This window comes from Mastomys coucha, unplaced genomic scaffold (assembly GCF_008632895.1).
Source record: "Mastomys coucha isolate ucsf_1 unplaced genomic scaffold, UCSF_Mcou_1 pScaffold14, whole genome shotgun sequence".
Lineage (NCBI taxonomy): Eukaryota > Metazoa > Chordata > Mammalia > Rodentia > Muridae > Mastomys > Mastomys coucha.
The window spans coordinates 134,632,085-134,652,835 of NW_022196896.1; the positions used below are offsets into that span (position 1 = coordinate 134,632,085).

Consider the following 20,751-nt stretch of genomic DNA (forward strand, 5'->3'; position numbering starts at 1 on the left):
CATGGAGGGGCGGCTGCAGCTGTGAGGGGGACCTTAAGGGCTATGAAGACCCCGCATTCAGCACCCGTGGAGAGCGAGCGGTTCTAGTCTTCATGTTGTTCCTGAGGCCGTGGGAAGGGGCCCGGTATGCCCGCCCCAGAGGCACTGAGCGCCTGTGCCCGGAGGGCGTCTCACTGGCCCAGGATGCCTGCTCACCCCTTGCCTGGCCTGGAGCGCTGCGGAATTTTCTGAGAATGGGAGGCATGTGGACCGGGAGGGGTTGCAGGTGGTATACCTAGGAGGACCAGATCGCTTTCTGGTGAAAGGTTATGCCTCTAATGAATGGCCCCACCTCCCCGCCCCCTGCAAAACTCTTCAAAGAGAAACTGGTTCTGAGCCCCCAGAGGCTGCCAATCACGCCTCCTGGCCTAGCAAATGAAGTTCCGCCAGAATTACAAGATGGATAATAAAAGTCACAATTAGAGACAGCTCTCTAGCATTTGTGGTCTTCATGAATGACTTCCTAGAAGAAGAAGATGATGGGCCATTCAACTAGGAATAACGAATGCTTAGAGCTTATAAGTCAGAAAAGGAACATCTGGCACAGCCGCCCTGTCCGTTTTTGTTTTGTTTCTGTTTGTTTGTTTTAGATCAGAAAGGAGGTGCAGTAAAGAACATCTTTTGGACAGTTATTTATATCACAATTTCAGACTCAGGAAGCAACTTGCTATTGGCTCTGTTCATTCTGTGCAGATAACAATAGTGTCTATTCCAATCTAGATGGAAATGACAGGCAGGCAAGGAATGACTCTACTGTTCGAGTTTATACAATACCAGAGGAAAATGGTCTTCATAGAACGCTGTTAAAAAGGTATTCCAATACATTCAAAACATGTTTAGAATTTAAGTTCTTAAAAATTTAAAATATGTTTGGGCCCAGAAAATTCAAACGTTGGAAGGAAATGAGGTTGATAGAAATCTGGTGTCCATAGCTTGCTTCTCCATTTTTTTTTTTTTTTGATTTGATGGTTCAGCTTAAAGTTGCTCAAATCACTACCATAAGTATTAATTCCAAGTTCTAGGTCTGAAATTCTGTGAACATTCTTTGAACCTAAGTGACTTGCTTAAGAGAGAATGTAAGTAACTTTGCACGAGAAACGCTTGCAAATGCAGGCTAAGCTTTAAAAATCACTTTTGGATTTCTCTCTCTGTGATTCTAAGATTTGCTGTTAAATAAAATATAAGTAACATAGGGAGGGAGTGGGAGGGGGACATGACCAAAATATATTGTATATTTGTATGAATTTTTTAAAAAAATAAATATTGGCAAAGTGAACAGACGTTTTGAAAGATCACTAAGTACTTTACTGACAAAACTTTCCCAATTATCTTCAAGCCCTTATGCTTGGAGGGAAGGCCATGAACACTCCCTGTGGGGACTTGGATGGGCGGTTGCAAGGGCTGTAGTTGGTTCCTCTTATTTCTCCCTCCAGATTCATCTTATTCTGGAAGGACCAACTAAGAACATTATGAATCACAGGAGCAATCATTCAAAGCAAGTGGAAAGAGTACCTCAAAATATTATGCAGAGAATACCACAAACCCACTTGCTTTGCTTTCTAAATTGTGGTGATTTACATTTCTCACTGAACCCAGATTTAGGGACAAAAACAGTGAGACTTGGATCTGTTAAGTGTGTGCATTTGTTCCAGATAGACATTATGACTGATATTTTGTGTAAAATTAACACTGAACAGACATGATTGTCTGATAAATAACCCAGGGACAGCACAGTAGTAGTGTGACCACAGCTTGATAAAGATATGCACCACAATATGTATTTTTTTAATAAGAAACTCTTGTGGAATCTGGTTGGCTGTTTTCTTTTTTTTTTATATATATGTATCATTTCCTTGATACTTTGCAATAGAGAAAGAAAGCAAAATGCTGCTCATTGTTTCTGTAATCAACTCAAACTCACATTGTGTTACTTTAGTGACTACTCTCCTCAATTGTGTTAACCTGTCTCAGAGGGCAAAGGATTAGTTTTCACCCAAGAGGCTTCCAATTGGAAGATTTCCTGAAGATGTCATTCCTTTATAAATTGTACATGTCCCGATTTAAGCAAATGATGTAGTTGTCAACTCATTTCTTTTCTCTCTTTCACTGATAGGTTGGTTTCCCTTTAAAAATCACCATTAAAACCAGAATGTTAATCAAGATCTTTAAAAACTCCATAGTGACCTCCCATAATTATAATTTATTCCTATTATATGTTGGTCTGTTGTTAGTTTAGCCATAGTAGGTTAAGAGCACACACAGCTATTGCAAGGGCTGTAGTTGGTTCCCAGCACCCACACTGGACAGCCTGCAGCTCCAAACTCATGGACTCCAATGCCCTCTACTGGACTCTCAGGTGTACACACCCACACACATGCCCACAATTATAAATGTAAATCTTTTAAAAATTAGATGGATATTATAGCAGAAAGGCCTTTTGCTTGAATTCCAGAAAATTTTTGTGCTTCTGAGAACATTGGAGGTTGAAACACCGCAGGTGTTGGGTTGCTTCTTATTCCCAGAATCCTAAGGGCTCTAAGTTCTCGGTTTTCCAAAAAAAGATTCATTATAGTGCCCCTCAAAACAGGAGACTGTGTAGTCTGATTCCTTTTCATTGTTGATGAAGGTTATTTCCCCTAGATTTGGACTCTGTAAGGAGTCTTCAAAGATTTGTTGCTAGAAAACCTGAAACATTCCCCAGAAAATACTTACAAGTTGCCTTCTAATGTCCTCTTTAAACAACCACAGAGGGTAGTGACAGACTGCCAGATACCAAAACCTTTTCTCCAACCCACTTCCATTTCTTATAGTTTATATTTACAGCTTCCTTCTTTGTAACCCTGAGTGTACAAACTTATACAGCAAATGGGATGGAGAAGAGGAGGAGCAGGAAAAAGAGAGGAGGAGGAGGAGGAGGAGGAGGAGAAAGAGGAGGAGGAGGAGGAGGAGGAGGAGGAGGAACAATAACAGCAAAGTGGATGTGTATATCAGGCAGTTTGAATGGTGAATGGCCATCCTCTGAGGCCCACTGTTCCTTGCTCTGGTTCTGAAGTTGGTCTTGCACAGAGGTGCTGACACAATTTCCCAGCCTATCATCTTATAAGTGATAGAGGCTGGGTGGAGATTTTCATCCTCAGATGACTTCTGATTGATATTTACTATTTTCTACGGGGAAACAAGTAATTTTCTAATTAGGAAAAGTAGTGCCCTCAAGACCCTCACCCTGATACTTAGTTATGATATAAGCCAGGGTGGCTGGGGTGTGTCTCTGTATTTTAGTATTTTGCATTTGATTGCAAACTGAATAGCAATACCCTGAATACATAAAGAAAAATGTAAACTCAAACTCCTCCCTCTTCCTAGAATTTGTCAGAAAGGAAACCATTTATTTTCCTATTCACTTATAACTTGCATCTGTTGTCACTGACAATTTGTCTGTCTTCTCTCAGTGTTTTTGGTCAGATTAGTAAGCAACTATACAAAGCCAAGCTATGAAGTGTGTCATTTGGAGCTGCCCAACCTTGCTGAGTCTCCTTAATATTCAGCAGCACATCTAGCTAGTGAAAGCCATGGCTAAGCAATTAGAAAGGGAGGGATTGTACTGTGACTGGCTTATCTCCCCAGCCTTGAATCTGAATCTCAGCACCGAGACTGTTCAGAGACATTTAAAGGGCTCCCTCAGGCGGCTTGTGAGAAGGGCTCTCTGGGCACATTTCCAGCTCTGCCGCCTTATTCTGTGGCATGGTTTTAGCTAATTTGAAAACATCTGCTAGAGTAACTTCTCTGTTAGTTCTACTGCTGGCAAGTGCTTTTGAGTATGTGATAGTCAGATTGGCATTAACCCCCATTCTCACCTCACGATTACTGCCCATTCCCTGGGTCCTCTTTCTGTCTTGGTTTCAATTTCAGTGGAAAGTCAGTGTGAAGTCTATTTCTGGATGAGAAATTTCCCTGCTAGATATCACCCAGATTTCTTTATAAAAACACATGCTGCCTTTCACGAAAGAGGAAAATGGCATTTTGATCTTTTCTCACTCTGCGAACAGCTGTTCTTTGATGGGATTCATCATACCTCGTTCTAGGAAGACAGCAGGACTCACTCATCTTCTTCATTGCTATTTCACTTCATACCTGAAGCCAGAATGCAGGGCAACCTTCTCATTGTTTCAAGAAAGGCTGTGCTTTCCTCTTTAACCATGGAGGGCATCTGGGGAATCAGGAAGCCCTACCTTATTTGGAACTCTACGGAGTGAACTCTTGCCTGGGCAGTTCAGTGGAGGCTCCCTTGGTTCAACGGTGATGAAGTCTTTTCCCTCTCTCCCTAAAGCACAGTTTCTTAAATTGTTCCTTCTTTCCTTTACCTCAGCTGAAGAGTCATTTAATTAGTGAAGCTTTCCAGCTAGATACAGTGTGACAGTTGTGTCGTCTCTTCACCATCCTTTTAAAGTTAATAAGGACTTGTCATCTGGTGATGGTATGATTGGATGGCCACCTTCTCCACAGAACTGTGCTTCCTTTGACCTCAAGAGCTAAGTAGAGCACATTCATCAATGCCACTGATGCCTAGCACAGTTCAGGGCACCTGGTAAATGGTCAGTATATACCAGCTGGGTGAATGGTTGAATAATTGAATAAGTGACCAAGAGAGTATGGAGCCCTATTCCAGCCGTGCAGACACCATAACTCCAAAGGTAGTGTTTTGTTGTTTTTGCACAGCTCACTTTGCAGTATCAGATTCCACAATGTTTAGGCCTAGGCTTACTTGAATAATACCTTAAAGAGACAAATGATCCCAGAATGGCCAATATGTCATAGCAATGCCTATATTTTCCAGGCAGGGAGGAGTCTGCAGTCTTTTTATGGAATGAGGTAAGGTTATAGGTAAAATAATAATTAATAAGGATTCTCTTTCTTCCTCTGTATGCACAGCAAACTTATCAATGGCTTACCCAGTTTCTTTTTGCCTCACCTTTCAGATCTTCATTCCTGTCACCCACAGTGGGGAGGCTGGCAGATATGTGCCTCATTTTAATATGTGATTTTCTCTTTCTGAAGCCCAGAAGCTCACAGGATAACAGAGGCAGTGTCTATAAGGTTGCATATGGAAGGAAACAAAAGTACCTTCTATGAAGATGACACCAATTAGAGACACCAGGAGGATAGTGTATCATGTGAGGGGATAGTACATCACAGGAGGGGATAGAGCATCACAGGAGGGGATAGAGCATCACAGGAGGGGATAGCGCATCACAGGAGGAAATGCACCATTGGATTGGCCTTTAGGCTATACTAGTGTCATTTTCTTGATTGTTGGTGTGGGAAGGTCCAGCTCACTTTGGGTGGTGCCTCGACAGGTGGTCCTAGGAGTGATGAGAAAGGTAGTTGAATGTGAGCCTAGGAACAAGGTGGAGGTATTGTTCCTGTGTGGTCTCTGTTTCTGTTCCAGCCTCCAGGTTTCTGCTTGCGTTTCTGCCCTGTCCTTCCTTATTGATGGAGTGTGACATGGAACTGTAAACACTTTCTTCCCCAAGCTTGCTGTCTGGTTGCATTGGTCACAGCAATAGGAAGCAAACTATGATAGAGAGTGGAAGAATGAACCATAGCACAGCCACGAGAGACAATCATTCAGCTTCAACTGACTTCCTTCAGACTGAGTTCCATGTAAGCACTCATAACAAACTGTGATGCTCTGCTTTTATGGATCATATTCAAATCTAACATCACAAACTAAGTGAGAGTGTAGCCCTCTAAGTATTTCTTCAATGAACATTTTTAAAATAAGTTTTTAATTATTAGACATAAAAGTTTGTGCCTCCCCAGTCTCTGCTTCTGGGATATTTGAAAGCCATAGGGAGATAGACCAGCATCCTGGATATACTGTCCTGCCAACTGCAAGCCATTGTAGATGCCAGGTCCACAGTGCAGCCTTGGTTAACTATGAGGAAAGATGAAGGTCAAGGTGAACATGACCTTTGTTTGTATGACTGGTCATATCAAATAGAGTATATGTGGCATCTGTTGAGCAGTTACTACTATGGAGAACACAGAAGGGCAAGATATATTTCAAATGATTTAACAGCATAATCAAGAGGATAGATAAGATTAAATAATGGAAAATATTGGAAGGATGAAACAGGGTGATTGTCATGAGTTCAAGGTCATTCTTGAGAACATAATGAGTTTCAGGTTAACTTGGGCTACAGAGTGATATCCAAACAAAACAAACAAAAAGATGTAGGGACTATGAGCAATAATACATGGGGTAATAAAGACAAATGACCCAACATAAAGAACCAACAGTCATATTTCTAAATTTGTTTCTCCCACCTATGTATGTGTGGGGCTTATCAAAGAGTAAAAGCATTATGGGGGTGTTTCCTAAAGAAGAATATCTTAAGCAAGAGCCTCATGCATTGGTAGGAATTAAGTCAAAGGAAAAAATGACCTGCAGGCTCAGGAAGATGTCTACAGACATGCGACAGTATATGTTCCTGGTCTGGGGGAAATGGTCCTTCATCCTTGTACTGATGAATTTGATTCAGTTCAGGATGTTGACACTTGTGATATACACCTACCAAAGAGAGGACTTAATGATTGTACAGGAATGATTAGACTTGCTAGGAGTCACTCAGGGATTCTAAATACACAGTTATTGGAAGAGGTACTCACTTGAAAGAAGACATCTCCAACAACTAGACCAGTATCTTAGGGAACTTTCTGAAAGGTGGGTGTATGGAGATAAAGATGAACAAAATGTCTTGTTTTTTTTCCTAGTGATTTTTGACTATTTTCTCTCATATCTGAGTCATGAAATTTTCAATACTGTATTACTAAAATTTTAGTGAAATATTTTTACATCATCCAAAAATTTAAATGACATTGTAGCAAATACCTCATGCCTACCACCCAGATTATGGAGCAGTCTATTTACACAGGGTCCTGTGTGCTGTTGATATCTTCCAGACATCTCATCCCTCTGCGCGTTCTCTGTACATCATATTGTGTCCTTACCGATCCCTTGTGCCTTGTATGCTTTGCTGTGTACAAATATACATACAATACAATAGTCTGGATTTCAGGTTCTGTAAAATAGTGTCACTCTTCATATGCCTTACCTCTCTTTTATCATTCAGAAATTTTCCATGTTCACATTCAGTTTGCTTGTCTTTACTGCTCCATAATCTTCTATTCTATGGCTACATGATGATTAACATGGCCTTCTTTACTTGACTGGTGTTTAAGCTGCTTCCAAATAAGGATGCTGTTTGAACTAAAAAGCTCTTCCTTATGCTAACAAAGGAGAGAGCTCCTTGGGGCATTGCTTGAGAGAGTAATTGCAAGAGGAAGCATTTTACCTGCACACTTGGCAGATTATGCCTGATTACCAAAATTGGTAGCACCTATTTATAGTCAACCAGCAATCTATAAGAGTCTTTTTGTTCCATATTCTTGCCAACACTTGGTGAGGCATTTTGTACTTTGCTAATCTTGTGAATGGGAGATGGTATCTTGGTGTAGCGTTATTTTTCCTGCAGAGACTGCTAAGGACATTGACCAGTTTTTCCTTTTTATTGGCACTTAGATTTCTGTTTGTTTTTTTTTTCACATATAATGTCTACTCTCTTACTGCTCTTCCTGGAAACTCATTGGTTTAGATATTTTGGATGGCAGATGTTTCTTTCTCAGTAATATGAATTTCAATGGTCTTCACTCAGTGGCTTACCTTTATTGTGATGGTGTCTTGTGGTAAAATGTTTTAAGTTTTGCAAGATGCAGGTCTGATCATCCCCTGTTGTAGGTAGCTTAGGGAACCTTCTAAAGGAATAAAGAAGTTTCCTCTCATTATTTTAAACTACTAAAGCTCTACTTTCACATTGAGTTCTTTAAAACATTAACATCTGTGGTCACTTTTAATTACATCCCAAATTTGAGAAGGATGAATACTTGTTTTGCTCTTAATTTATTCCTCATTAAGTTAGAGAGAGACTGGTGGATTTTTATGGATTCTTCTGTTGACAAACATCAAGAATTCATTTTATGTCTGGAATGGACAGAAGCTTCAAACAGTATTTCTTGACCTCAAGGTTTCTTTGCTCATTTTCTTCTTTCCTTCTTCCCTCTCAATCTCCTTCTATTCTTCCTTCCCTCTCTTCCTCTTTCTCTCCCATTTCCTCTCTCCTTCAGCTTTTCTCTTCCTTCCTCCCCACCCCAAATCTACGATATAGGGTTTTCACAATGTAGCCCAGACTGGCCTCAGCCTCATAATCCACTGCCTCTGTCTCCCAAATACTGGGATCACAGGCTTACCTCAGAATACCTTGCAAGATTTATTTTTCTAAAGTCTTCATGAGACTTGAGACTTCCAAGCACATTCATTCTTACTCCTCATTCGTTTACCCAAGAACTAAGCATGTGTTGTCCCTAGTGTGACTTCAGAGATATTACTGAGGCATGAACTCAAGGGCATACCTGGCCACCTTTGCTACTTAGCACCACTTCTTAATTAGTCCTTTGCCATTGGCTATTCTGCTCTTCCTTATTTGTTTCTCTACTCTCTATTTATATCCTTCCTATTTGACAAATTATGGCAGATGATTCTCCCACAGCATGCCAAGGGGAGTTAGGACTCATATATTCCCTTCCCCCCTCTCTCTGTCTCTCTCTCTCTTCCTCCCTCTTTTCCCTCTCTCCCCCTTTCTCTTTCTTTCTCTCTCTTCTTTCTTTCTTTCTTCGATGTGAATTACATGCCATGAGCAAACTTTTTTAAAACTGATTGTTTTAGAGCTCAGACAAATATTTTCTCTCATATGAAACATTTATGGCCTTTTTAGCTAGAACTTTCTTCTTAATTCCTTTTTATTAAACTGGATCGTTTATGTTAAGATTTATACATGTGGACACCATTAGATATTAATTTGCCTCAGTGATGAATTAATTTATGTAGTTGTGTATCTCTGGCCTAAGCCCAATATGTATCAGAGTGGTTTTAGTGGGTAACAGCTGGTTTCTTGATGATTGGCAATTACTTATTGAAGATGACATGTGCTGTGGGGAAGCTTGGATTTTGAGGTTCTTGGGATAGGAGTATTACTGGAATATACTCAAATTTGAAATTCTGAGTGTGTTTGGAGTACAAAAGCTATCAGTTGTTTGCAATACTTAGACTGGATATTTCCTATAAATAAGAAGAAGTTAGACCTGAGTTTCTGAAATGATAAAATTTGAGATGTTAATTAGAAGTGGGTCAGCGGATTCTTGACGCTGGCCACTGTTTCAGTATGTCCCTGTAGAAAATGCCATGTCTCTTCACAAGCGTGATTCACTACGCCAGTCCCTTTAACTAACTACATGGCTTTGTGTAAGCTAATTTCATTAAGTCTGGTTTCCTCATCTGAAAAATGAGGATCATTAAACTTAGATTTCAGTGTATTTGAAAGGATTAAATGAGCCAACCTGTAGAAAGTATCAAGTTCAAAGCTGGACCCATGGTGAGCAATTAAAATGTGTTCCAAATAGTGTATTTTATCTACAAGAACTAACTTACCAGCCATCTATTTTGCATCAAAGTGATACTGAATAAAGAGCTTAAAAGTGACTTGTCTAGTTGTGGAACTCCTTTCTTTTCCTACTAAAGGCTCACCCCAGATCTGATTATTTCATGTTCTTTTATCACCCAGTCACAACAACAATGCCTTGTTAAACAATTAATAAGAGCTGGTGCTCACCGAGCAATGTGGTCTTTGTACTGGTAAGGATATAGCTTTCCTGTCTCAGTTTCACAGGGTGTACGTTGTGAATCCACAAGGTAGCATCTACAGCCCTACAACCAAGCGCTATGGGACACTGTGTTATCTGACGTGAAGAGATGCCAATGAAGTCAGATGTAACTTTCTCTCTGAGGAAGATTCAAATTGGTTAGGAGAAGATGTTCTCACAGAACAGTTTGGTATACCTGGAGCAATACCCAAAGTGTAATTTTTTCGTTTGTTTTTGTTTTTTGTTTTTTGTTTGTTTGTTTTTTGTTTTTTTTTTGTTGTTGTTGTTGTTGTTTTTTTTTGTTTTGTTTTCGAGACAGGGTTTCTCTGTATAGCCCTGGCTGTCCTGGAACTCACTCTGGAGACCAGGCTGGCCTCGAACTCAGAAATCCGCCTGCCTCTGCCTCCCAAGTGCTGGGATTAAAGGCGTGCGCCACCACCGCCCAGCTCTTTTTTGTTTTTTTGAGACAGGGTTTCTCTGTATAGCTCTGGCTGTCCTGGAACTCACTTTGTAGACTAGGCTGGCCTCGAACTCAGAAATCTGCCTGCCTCTGCTTCCCAAGTGCTGGGATTAAAGACATGTGCCACCACTACCTGGCTCTAAAGCGTAAATTTTAATGACTTTGGTGAGAAGGTATATTTCCTAAGGTGAAATATGATATGGGGAATGGGAAAAGCTAGCAGGAAGGGGCCATTGTGTCTTGATTTCTATGGAGCAAATCGTTCCTGTTGACACGTAGCTCCTCGATGGTAGAGGGTCCTCTTGCAGTCTGATAGCTTTTGCTTGCTCATCTAGACAGGCCTATCTACTACCCCCAGATCTCCATTGGTCCCATGCTCAGTCAGCTCAGTTTCTCTGACAGCATACTCTATGGATTCTTGCTCAGCCATGTTAAAGGAAATGGAAACAACATAAATATCCTTTAACCAATGGATGCTAATGAAAATGTTATATAAATACAGTATGGCAGAATACTATTCAATAGTAAAGAAAAATGAAATCATGATATTTGCGGATGAATGGATAGAACTGGAAAAGATCATACTTTGTGAGGTGATGAAGACTCAGAAAACAAAACAAAACAAAACAAAATGAGTGTTGTCTCTCATCTAAGGCTCCTAGCTCCAAGTTTCAGACATGAGTGCATACCCTGGAGTAACTGAAGAAATACAAATCTTATTGTAAAATTTTTATGGAACCACAAAAGCTAAGTATATTTAGATTCAGTAGTTCCTCCAATTTGAGAAGATGCTTCCTAGAGGAGTTAGCTTCTAACTAAGTGTTCCCAGGCTCTTTTTGACCCATCATCTATAAACAACATAAAAACACACAAGTGAAAGTCATAAGTTTATGAAAAATGTCCATTCTAAACTGTGACCATCATCACTTGTCATAATGTCTCCTGTGGAGTGGGATTGCTCTGGCTCTGTCAGTGAGGTCACCATGCAACACTCCTTCATCAGCTATCATTGTCCAGATCTATACAAGAACAGAGTGAAAGCCATGTGCAGGTCAGTGCATTGCTGTTGCTTCAGGTATCTCTGTCCCCACAGCCATGGTATCTGTAGGGTTATTTATGAGTAAGTTCCCAGTAGAGGTGTGCTTAGTAAATTTTTCCTAATCTTTCTTTCCCTGTTATTGCATACTCTGAAGATGCCCACTGTAAAATGGATCATTACTTATTCATTCGTCCATCTCTATATTTTTCATTCAATTAACAGTAATTATTCAACAAATATTTGTGTTATTCAATGGTCTGAATTCTCTTAATTTAGCCTTGAATAATAGTAAAATAGTAACAAAAGATGTAAATCTGGCCCTGCAGAGCTGTGGTACTTACACAGGTTGGGATGAAATGCAATGCATATGTCTTTGTATTTTTATTTTATTTTGGATACATGGTCTTCTTATGTAGCCCCAGCTTTACTTTAATCAGCTGTCCCCCCTGCCTTAGCCTTCTCAATGCTGAGATGACAGACATGGGTAACCACAACATACTTTGTGGTTACATACTTCTTACATCTATGGATAAGTAGTAGTGAAATTAGGAGGGATTAGATTACTTACCATGAGTGAAAAAGTGAAGTCTCATTTCTCCTTTACACTAGGTGTGTCTGAGATTTGGATGTGAGAAGATTCTACAGGAAGTGTGAGGGTTTTTCATTGGTGGTACCATTTTATTCCTTTCTGTTTTCACAGTAGTAGGCATGCTCAGAGGCAGTGTTCACTGGTCTAACTATTCAGTTCTGTTTTCTCCTACTGTTCTAGTGTTCTTGCTCTGTTGTTTGTAAGTTCTGAGATTGACTTCAGGTTGTTGCACATGCTAGGCACATTCCTCCCACTGAGCTGCATGTCTTCAACCCTTTAGCAATCTGCCTTGGAAGCTTAGCTTGGACATTAGCTCACTAGGTAGCCCAGATGTGCCTGGAACTCATCTGTTCACATCTGCCACCAGGGTTTGTGGATCCCAGGAATTGACCACAAGATTCATGTGACTTTGGTTTTTGATATCCCAGTACATCATTAACTGTAGCATCAGAGACATTTCCTGCAAAACTTGTATTTCAGTGATAATAATAGACATTATGTTTTATTGGATCTGTATTATATACTAAGCCCATTATATCAGTAACTATTTTATATTCACACTAGCCTTAAATAGAAAGTGATAAAGTTTACTAACTAGCTTCTTAGATTTCAGAACTATTGCCAATGGAGTTGATAATTGACTGGGGTTTACATTAGGATCCATGCTTCCCTGGTGCCTAACCCATTGCCCAGTTTTGAGTGATATAAATGAGAGTGAAGTGGAGAAGTGGGAATCTAAAAGGCTATCATATTGCAAAATTGATAGCTATCAGAAATGTGTTACTAGCTGCCTGAAAGACACATACTCTTCTGGATTTAAATTATTTCACTTTGAAGCTTGCATGGCCCAGCAGGTGGTTATTTGAACATTTTATAAAGTGGTACTTTATTTTTTCCTTAGTTCCCTCCAGCTGTTGCCATACATGTGTATAGGACATAGCAGAAATGAAATTAGTTCTACTAAGATGCTGTTGCTAGTCACTTTTCTGGGTTGGTGATAACTAACCTGGTTGGTGGGCTCCTGGTTGAAAGGGTGCCATCTGCCAAGGCAGGGAGGGTATGTCAGAGTCTGTGGTAGAGGTCGCAGTAGCTGCCGGTCAGATTCTTCCCATCTGGGAACCCCAGGAAGCAGAGGACCAGGCAGGTCTGCAGTGTTCCTTTTCATCCAGTCCCCATGGCGGATATATTGGAGTCACTCATACTCATGGTAGGCCTTCCTTACTCCATGAGACCGCTCAGGAAATGTCTTCATGGGTATGCTCGAGGGTGAGAGAGCATGTGTCCAGTCCAGTTGACAGTGAAGATAAACCAGCACAGATGCCCAAATCCCAAGCTTCTAGTTTAAAAGTGAAGCTACCTTCTCTAATGCCAGTTTTCAAAAGTATTGTTGTTTAGTCTTGGGTTTTTGTATAGTCCCTGCTTTAGTGGCTTATTTTGGGACATGGGCTATTTTGATGAAATCAAGAACAAAGCAGGTTGCCGTTGGCCTGCCTTCCCTCTGTGTGTATCTTTCCATTTGTTAGAGAGATCCTGCATGGCAGAGGTGAATCTCTTTGGAAACTTCTAGGGGTGTAACCATCTGCTAGGTTTGGAAAAGCCAGTGTCTTCTTTCCAGGGAGGGATCTGTCAGCTGTAGGGAAGCTTCAGCTCTCTGCTTCCTGTTGGGAAATCTGTTTGAGAGTAAATAAGTAGAGGCCTCAAAGACAAAGGGACACAAGCAGAGACCTAGCCTGCAAATAAAGACATAATTTCAGAGAGCACAATTAACTGGCCTGACACAACCTCCACAAGATCAGATAAGGACTTGCCTAGCCAGGGAGAGAGAGCAAAGGGTGTCCAGTTGCCCTCCTTACAGATTCCTGAACACTGCCAGCCGCTTATCTCTAGGCTCCTTTGCCGTTCAGCCTGGTGGAATTAAAACATCAATCTCTTTAAATAGACATTGGCAAATCAGTGTCGTTACTCAACTCGAGAGCAAGGTTATTCTAGTTGTTTGTAAAATACTAAAGTGGTGCTGTGGTTTATGTTAAACATTAATTTCTTGGAAGAAAAATGAATATGCAAGCATCCCCATACACATAAACCTTGGTATGAGATGCTTTGCTCCTGTACATTAACAAAAGCTGCAATGAGATGGATTCACAAAGATGGTGGAAGAACAAGTGATCTTTATCATGTCCTTACTGTCCCCATGGAGTCACAAATAAAAAATCCATTTTGTTTTAATATTTATTTATTTTATATTATTTTATTTTTTTGCATGACAATTATTCTCCCTTGCGTTCTTCTCCCAATCTCCCCTCCCCTTTGCCTCTGAGAGGGTGCCCCCCTGGGTATCTCCCCAACCCTGGGGCATCAAGTCTTTACAGGGCTAGGCACATCCTCTCCCACTGAGGCCAGACAAGGCAGCCATATGTGCCTGAGGGGTGGGGAGACGGAGGTTGCTTGCCCTATCTTGTGTGTGCTCTTTGATTGGTGGCTCAGTCTCTGGGAACCTAGTTAATTGATACTGTTTGTCTTTCTGTGGGGTTGCAGTCCCCCCATTTCACTCAATCCTTTCCCTAACTCTTCCACAGGGGTTCCTGACTTCTGTCTAATACTTTGCTGTAGTTATCTGTATCTGCCTCTGTTGGGTAAAGCATCTCAGAGAGCAGCCCTGCTGCCTACAAGCACAACATGGCATCAGTAATAGTGTCAGTAATGGGTTTGGTGCCCTCCCATGGGATGGATCTCAAGTTGGGCCAGTCACCGGATGATCTTTCCTTGAGTCTCTGTTCCATTTTTTGTTCCCGCATTTCTCTTTGACAGGAGAAATTTGGGGTTGAAAGCTTTGTAGGTGGGTTGGTGACCCCATCCACCCACTGGAGGTCCTGTCTGTCTACTGGAGGTAGTCTCTTCAGGTTTCATCTCCCCACTGTTAGACATTTCAGCTAAGGTCACCAACCTTGAGTCCTGGGAGCCTCTCACATCCAGGACTCTGGAGCTTTCTAGAGGATTTCCCCCCATGCTCCACCCCCATCAGTTGCATATTTCCATTTATTCTCTTATCCCTCTGGGCCTCTCTCTTGTACCTGATCCTGCCCCCTTCCCCCTAATGTCCTTGATATTTTCTAGTTCCATCCATTTGCCTGCAAAATTCATGATGTTCTCGTTTTTAATGTCTGAGTAGTATTCCATTGTTTAAATGAACCACATTTTCTACATTCATTCTTCAGTTGAGGGACATCTGGATTGTTTCCAGTGCTGGCTATTACAAATAAGGCTGCTATGAACATGGTGGAGCACGTGTCCTTGTGATATGGTGGAGCATATTTTGGGTATATGCCCAGGAACAGTATATCTGGGTCTTCAGGTAGAACTATTTACATTTTTCTGAGAAACTGCCAGATTGATTTCCAGAGGGGTTGTACCAGTTTGCAATCCCACCAGAAATGGAAATGGAGGAATGTTCCCTGTCTCTACATCCTTGCCAGAATACACCGTAACATGAGTTTTTGATCTTAGCCATTCTGATTAGTGTAAGGTAGAATCTGAGGGTTGTTTTGATTTACATTTTTCCAATGATTAAGGATGTGAAGCATTTCTTTAAGTGCTTCTTGGACATTTGATATTCCTCTGTTGAGGATTCTATTTTGCTCTGTACTCCATTTTTTACTGGGTTATGTGAGTCTAAGTTCTTGAGCTCTTTATATATTTTGGATATTAGTCCTCTGTGAGATGTAGGATTAGAGACAATCTTTTCCTAATCTGCATGCTACTATTTTGTCCCATTGTTAGTGCCCTTGGTGTTACAGAAGGTTTTCAGTTCTGAGAGGTCTCATTTGTCATTTGTCTATCTTAGAGCCTGAGCCGCTGGTATTCTCTTCAGGAACCATTCCCCTGTACCAGTGCCTTCGAGGCTATGTCCCACTTTCTGTTCTATTAGATTTACTGTATCCAGTTTTATGTTGAAGTCCTTTTGAGCTTTGTGCATGGTAGTAAATATTGATCATTTTGCACTTTATGAGTTAAATATCGTCAATATTTCTCGCTAAGCTTCTATGAAGGTTGTTTCTAATGCCATCAATTTGTTTTGAATCACCTTTCAGCCCTGACACAGAATAAAATTTGTACCTTTAAGGCACTGGTAAAAGCATGGATTTTCCCAAAACCTTTTAAGTCATTTTTTTTGGAAGCTTACTATCTTCAAGCTCATGTCTTCCCAACATTATGTTGCTAACAACAGTTTTCTGAGACTTATAATATGCTTTCATTCTCAGAGTCTCAGTTCAACATGTATCAACTCAAAGGCACAATAATATGACTTCAAAGTTTACATAAAACCTGTGACATCACTGTTATCAGAAAAGTGGCTGAATATAACCCATAAGTTCAAAAAATCAGCATGCTTTCAGGAACAGGTCTTACTGAATTAAAAAGACTTCAACAGTTACTACTTAAGCTTATGTCCATGTGCATTAGTAACTGTGAGCCGCATTTACACATTGAATTATCCAGGAAACATATAACTATCCTCTAAAACATATAACTATGATCCCTCTACTTCCACAGTCTGCTGCTTTAGCCATAAGAATATTTATGCACCTGGACCAGTTTTTCTAGCCAGAATCCACGGATGAGAGCCAAAGATTCAGAATAGTGATTTCCACTGTAGTTCATTGACTAGCAGCAGCATCTCACCCAAGACAATGTACAGTACAGTTTCTCAGGGTCCAGGTCAGAATCTAAGGGCAGTTCCAGAGGTCAGTGTTTTCAGCAGTTCTCCAGGTACAAGTTACCTTATACCTCAAGGTCTCAGAACCACTAGCATTTGGATTCTTATCTCTCATGACGTACTTACTTTTGTGTACCTCTGCCTGCAGGTCTCCTGATTGAAAATGTGTACTGTTTGATACAAAAAATAAAAATCACTAATTACAGCAAGAGATTCTTACAAGTACCATGATTGTTTTCTGGGTAGATCACTACCTCCTTGTGCTTTCACCAATATTTCTGAGTTACAACTTTTTTATTAACAAATACTCTTGTATAAATTAAACATCACAGATTATCATTCTTGCTACATATCCTTGTATTCTCTTTGTTTCTAGTAACAAAACCTATATTATGTATGACAAGCAGCGCATGCACATCTCCCCATTTAAAGTCCATGCTTCTTCTTTGAGCTCTTGGTACACATGCAGCCTGTCCTCATCATCATGAGCTCTCCCCGTCCCCATGCTTGTGACATGTTGCTAACTCGGCTCTGGATGCTCGCAGTTTTGACTTCCTGTGTGCTGGGAAAGTGAGAGGGGATTAAAGACTCAGAACCTGAGTGGGTCTCATCTCTCCAGCATTACCTTTTTGTAGAATGGTTATATTACTGTGATTAAAGAGTTAGGAAGTTTTAGAACATCTGGAGCAATTGTACTCAAATGCACACAAACCTCTTTCTCAATTCGAATTACAGATGCTACTAAATCATGGTAATTTCACATGAATTTTCCATCTCCCTCGGCATGAGGATTGAGCTCTGATTGACCACTTTTGCCTCTTCTATTTCCATTTTCCCTTACCCGACTCAATTTACTCCCCTCTTTTCCACCTTGTAAATTATTTTCCTGGGTCTAGAAATTGTCTTTCCCAACTCCTATTTCATTCATTTTTATTTCACTGTACTGTATTATTCTCGCTATTGAGAGTATCTTGGCTGGCATTCAACAAGGCTGTAGTTTCTATTTCCTACCCATTATCTCTGCATTTGCTCAAGCCAGAAGCTCGAAGAGAAAGCCTCTATCTTTACTTCCCCCATACCAACACATCAAGTTTTATTAACTCAACACCTGGCTTTCTCTCAAGTAAACTTTCTATCTCTTAGAAATTCCTAACTTACTGGATGCCTTCAATTTCCTTATTGCCCAGCAAACTAGTGAGCACCTTAACACCCGGTGTTCAATTTGATCCTTCTCTGAATTGTGTTTTGAAGTTCTATTCTATAAATCACTTTGAAAAGTTATTCAGGTTCCCAGATTGAATCATTTGTTGTCTAACCCCCGATGATCTCTGAGATAAAGCTTGAGGTGTGAAGTGTCCATGGCACTGGGATTTTTCTCTAACTTGGTGATTACAATTTTGCAGCCTTAACTCCTGGCATCACTTAGCCTTACTGAATTTTGTACTTCTGGTTGTCTTCCTCATTATTTCTGAGATAGCACTATGTTTTATGAAGTGTCTCACCACAATTGTGCCCTCTCTTCAGGATGTCCTGGCTTCATTTTCTGTATGACAGATCTCCAAATGTGTTTAAGAACAGATTGAGGCACCCCCAGCTTTCCCTCAGAAGATTTACATATAGTCGCTTATAGTTCCAGAAGTATTTTGTGTATTCTTGGTATAAAATATTGAAGGCTTTTCTATTATGTTCTCCCTCCATGACATCCTTTGAGAAGAAAGAACATTTTCTGGTACCAGTAGATACAGTGTTCTTACTTCAGAGAAGCTGAAAGTTAGACACACCAGAGGATAATGTTAGAACAAACAGGGAGAATGTGGGATCCAAGATAGGTGAACAAGGAGATGGAGGCTCTGCAGCTCACGGGAAGAAATGGGGATGCCATTACAGTTCAAACAGATTTAAGGAGAAAGGGAATTTATAAATTTATAAATTTAGAATTTAGAAATCTCAAAAAATAAAGAAGACCTTAACCAATAAATCAAGAGAACAGAAAATGTAGTGTATTGAACTGTGAGTGTCAGCTCACACCCTTGATGATCAGAGATCATAAACAGGTAGTTTATACTCACAGATTTGCAAGTTCAGACAGAGCATCTTGTTCTTATGGGAGAGACACATTTACATTGTAGTCTGATGCTACACAGAATAAAATGCTATGTCATAGAGATAAAGTGCCGTGGGAGCATGGAGTAAGTTTTAATTTATTAGGCAGTATGAAGGGAGAAGTGTTTACAAGACTTTTAGGTTGCCTTTGTTATGGAGGCATGTGTACCTCTGTACACATGCTTAAAGGCTGAGTCAGTGGAAGAACCTGACCAGTTGACTAGGAGTCTGTGAAGCTGGACCATAGGATCTGTGGCTGGATGGGATGGAACTTGAGCATGTGCACTGAAGAATCTGATTTTGTTCATTACACAATAGAATATCATTTAGAACATCACAAGGGGCAAATGGGTAGGAGTCTCAGTGGTTAAAGGAGATGGCTGCCAAGCTTGACAACCTAAGTTTCACCCCCTGAACCCACATGATGGAAGGAAGGATTTAATTCCTACAAGTTCTCCTCTGATATGCACATGTGTACCATGGCTTAAGTATGTCCCCACAACAATCAACAAATAAATGGAAAATTATAAAAAGCACATGAAATATCATGCACTTGAAAACCACTGAGAGAATATCTCAAAACATTCTCCTCATACACATGTACATACATTCATAAACACACAAACACATACATGTATACACATATATACAGAATTACCCATGGATGTAACATACATACAGCATACATAAAACACACACATACATAAACACATATAGCATACATACATAAATGTACATAAGCACACATATATATAAACTTACATAAAACCTACATATGGACATAAGTGTACATACATGTATACACACATACACATATACACAAACATATATGCACACAAACACATATACAATATGCAGTACACACATACATATATACATATACACATGCATAAATGCATATAAGCACACATATATACAAACTTATAAAACATATTACATAGACACACATGCATTCATACACATATATACACATATACACACATAGCTATACACACATACAAACACACATATATGTACACATATGCAACATACACATATACATACACATATTTATATAACAGATACATATATATAATATATAAAACACACATAATATACACATACACACATTTATATGACATACACATGCACATTCATACAACATTCACATACACACAGACATATATACTTATATATATACAATGTACTCATTTATAGAACATACATATTTGCATATCATACAATATGCACTTATACACATTTGTACAATATACACACAAACACACATTTTTAATGTAACATGAAGTAAATATTAATTAGCCATTCTTCTTTAAAGTGACTAAAAGAAGCATGAGAGACACATATTTGTGTATAAAGTTAATGCCTAGAGTATCCAATAGGAAGTCCGTCAGTCATCCAATGATTCTGGGTGATGAGCATATAATCGCCTCAAACCCCAAGTCATCTTGTAGAACAGATTCTTCTTACTTTTTTAGGATAAGAGGTTAAATCCCATGAGGACTGCTGTGTATGTGTTGGCTAGAAAATGGTTAGTATACTAATATTTAAAAAGTGAAATAGTTGTATTCTTTAATGTCCTTCTACCAGTGTACCTACCCTTTTCTCTTCAACCTCTTAAAAACAAAACTTGTCAAAGTTAGGTGGAATTTAGAAGTTTTGTTTGGGTCACTGACTTCTATTGAATACTTCTGTGAATGTCACATTATTAGGACAAGCAAAAGCTCCCAGGAGCAAACTTAAATGAGGTAGAATTATATTAGGCTGGAGCTGAAAATGCTGCCAATGAGCATTACTCCATTCCTGGTACCTTATTACAGATGAGCACACTGAAGCTTAAGGAACTAAACAACTTGCTCACATCACTCAAAGTAACTACTAACATGCTGAAGCCAGGATTAAGAGTACCCACTAATATAAGCTATGTGTTTTCAATTGTGTAACACTATATACCACTTTAGACTCAAAAGTCAGATCTTAGCTTGAATTGTATGGATGAATTTTTTTCCTGCCTCTCTTAAAATCCTAGATGGAAACCACACTTTGTGTCGTTG

At 39.8% G+C, this 20,751-nt stretch overlaps 1 protein-coding gene across 4 annotated transcripts in view; it reads left to right on the forward strand.

Moving 5' to 3' along the window:
* Positions 1-20,751, forward strand: part of Dlgap1 (DLG associated protein 1) — a 791,008-nt gene that overhangs the window by 1,399 nt on the left and 768,858 nt on the right. The gene's annotated exons all lie outside the window — the stretch shown is intronic.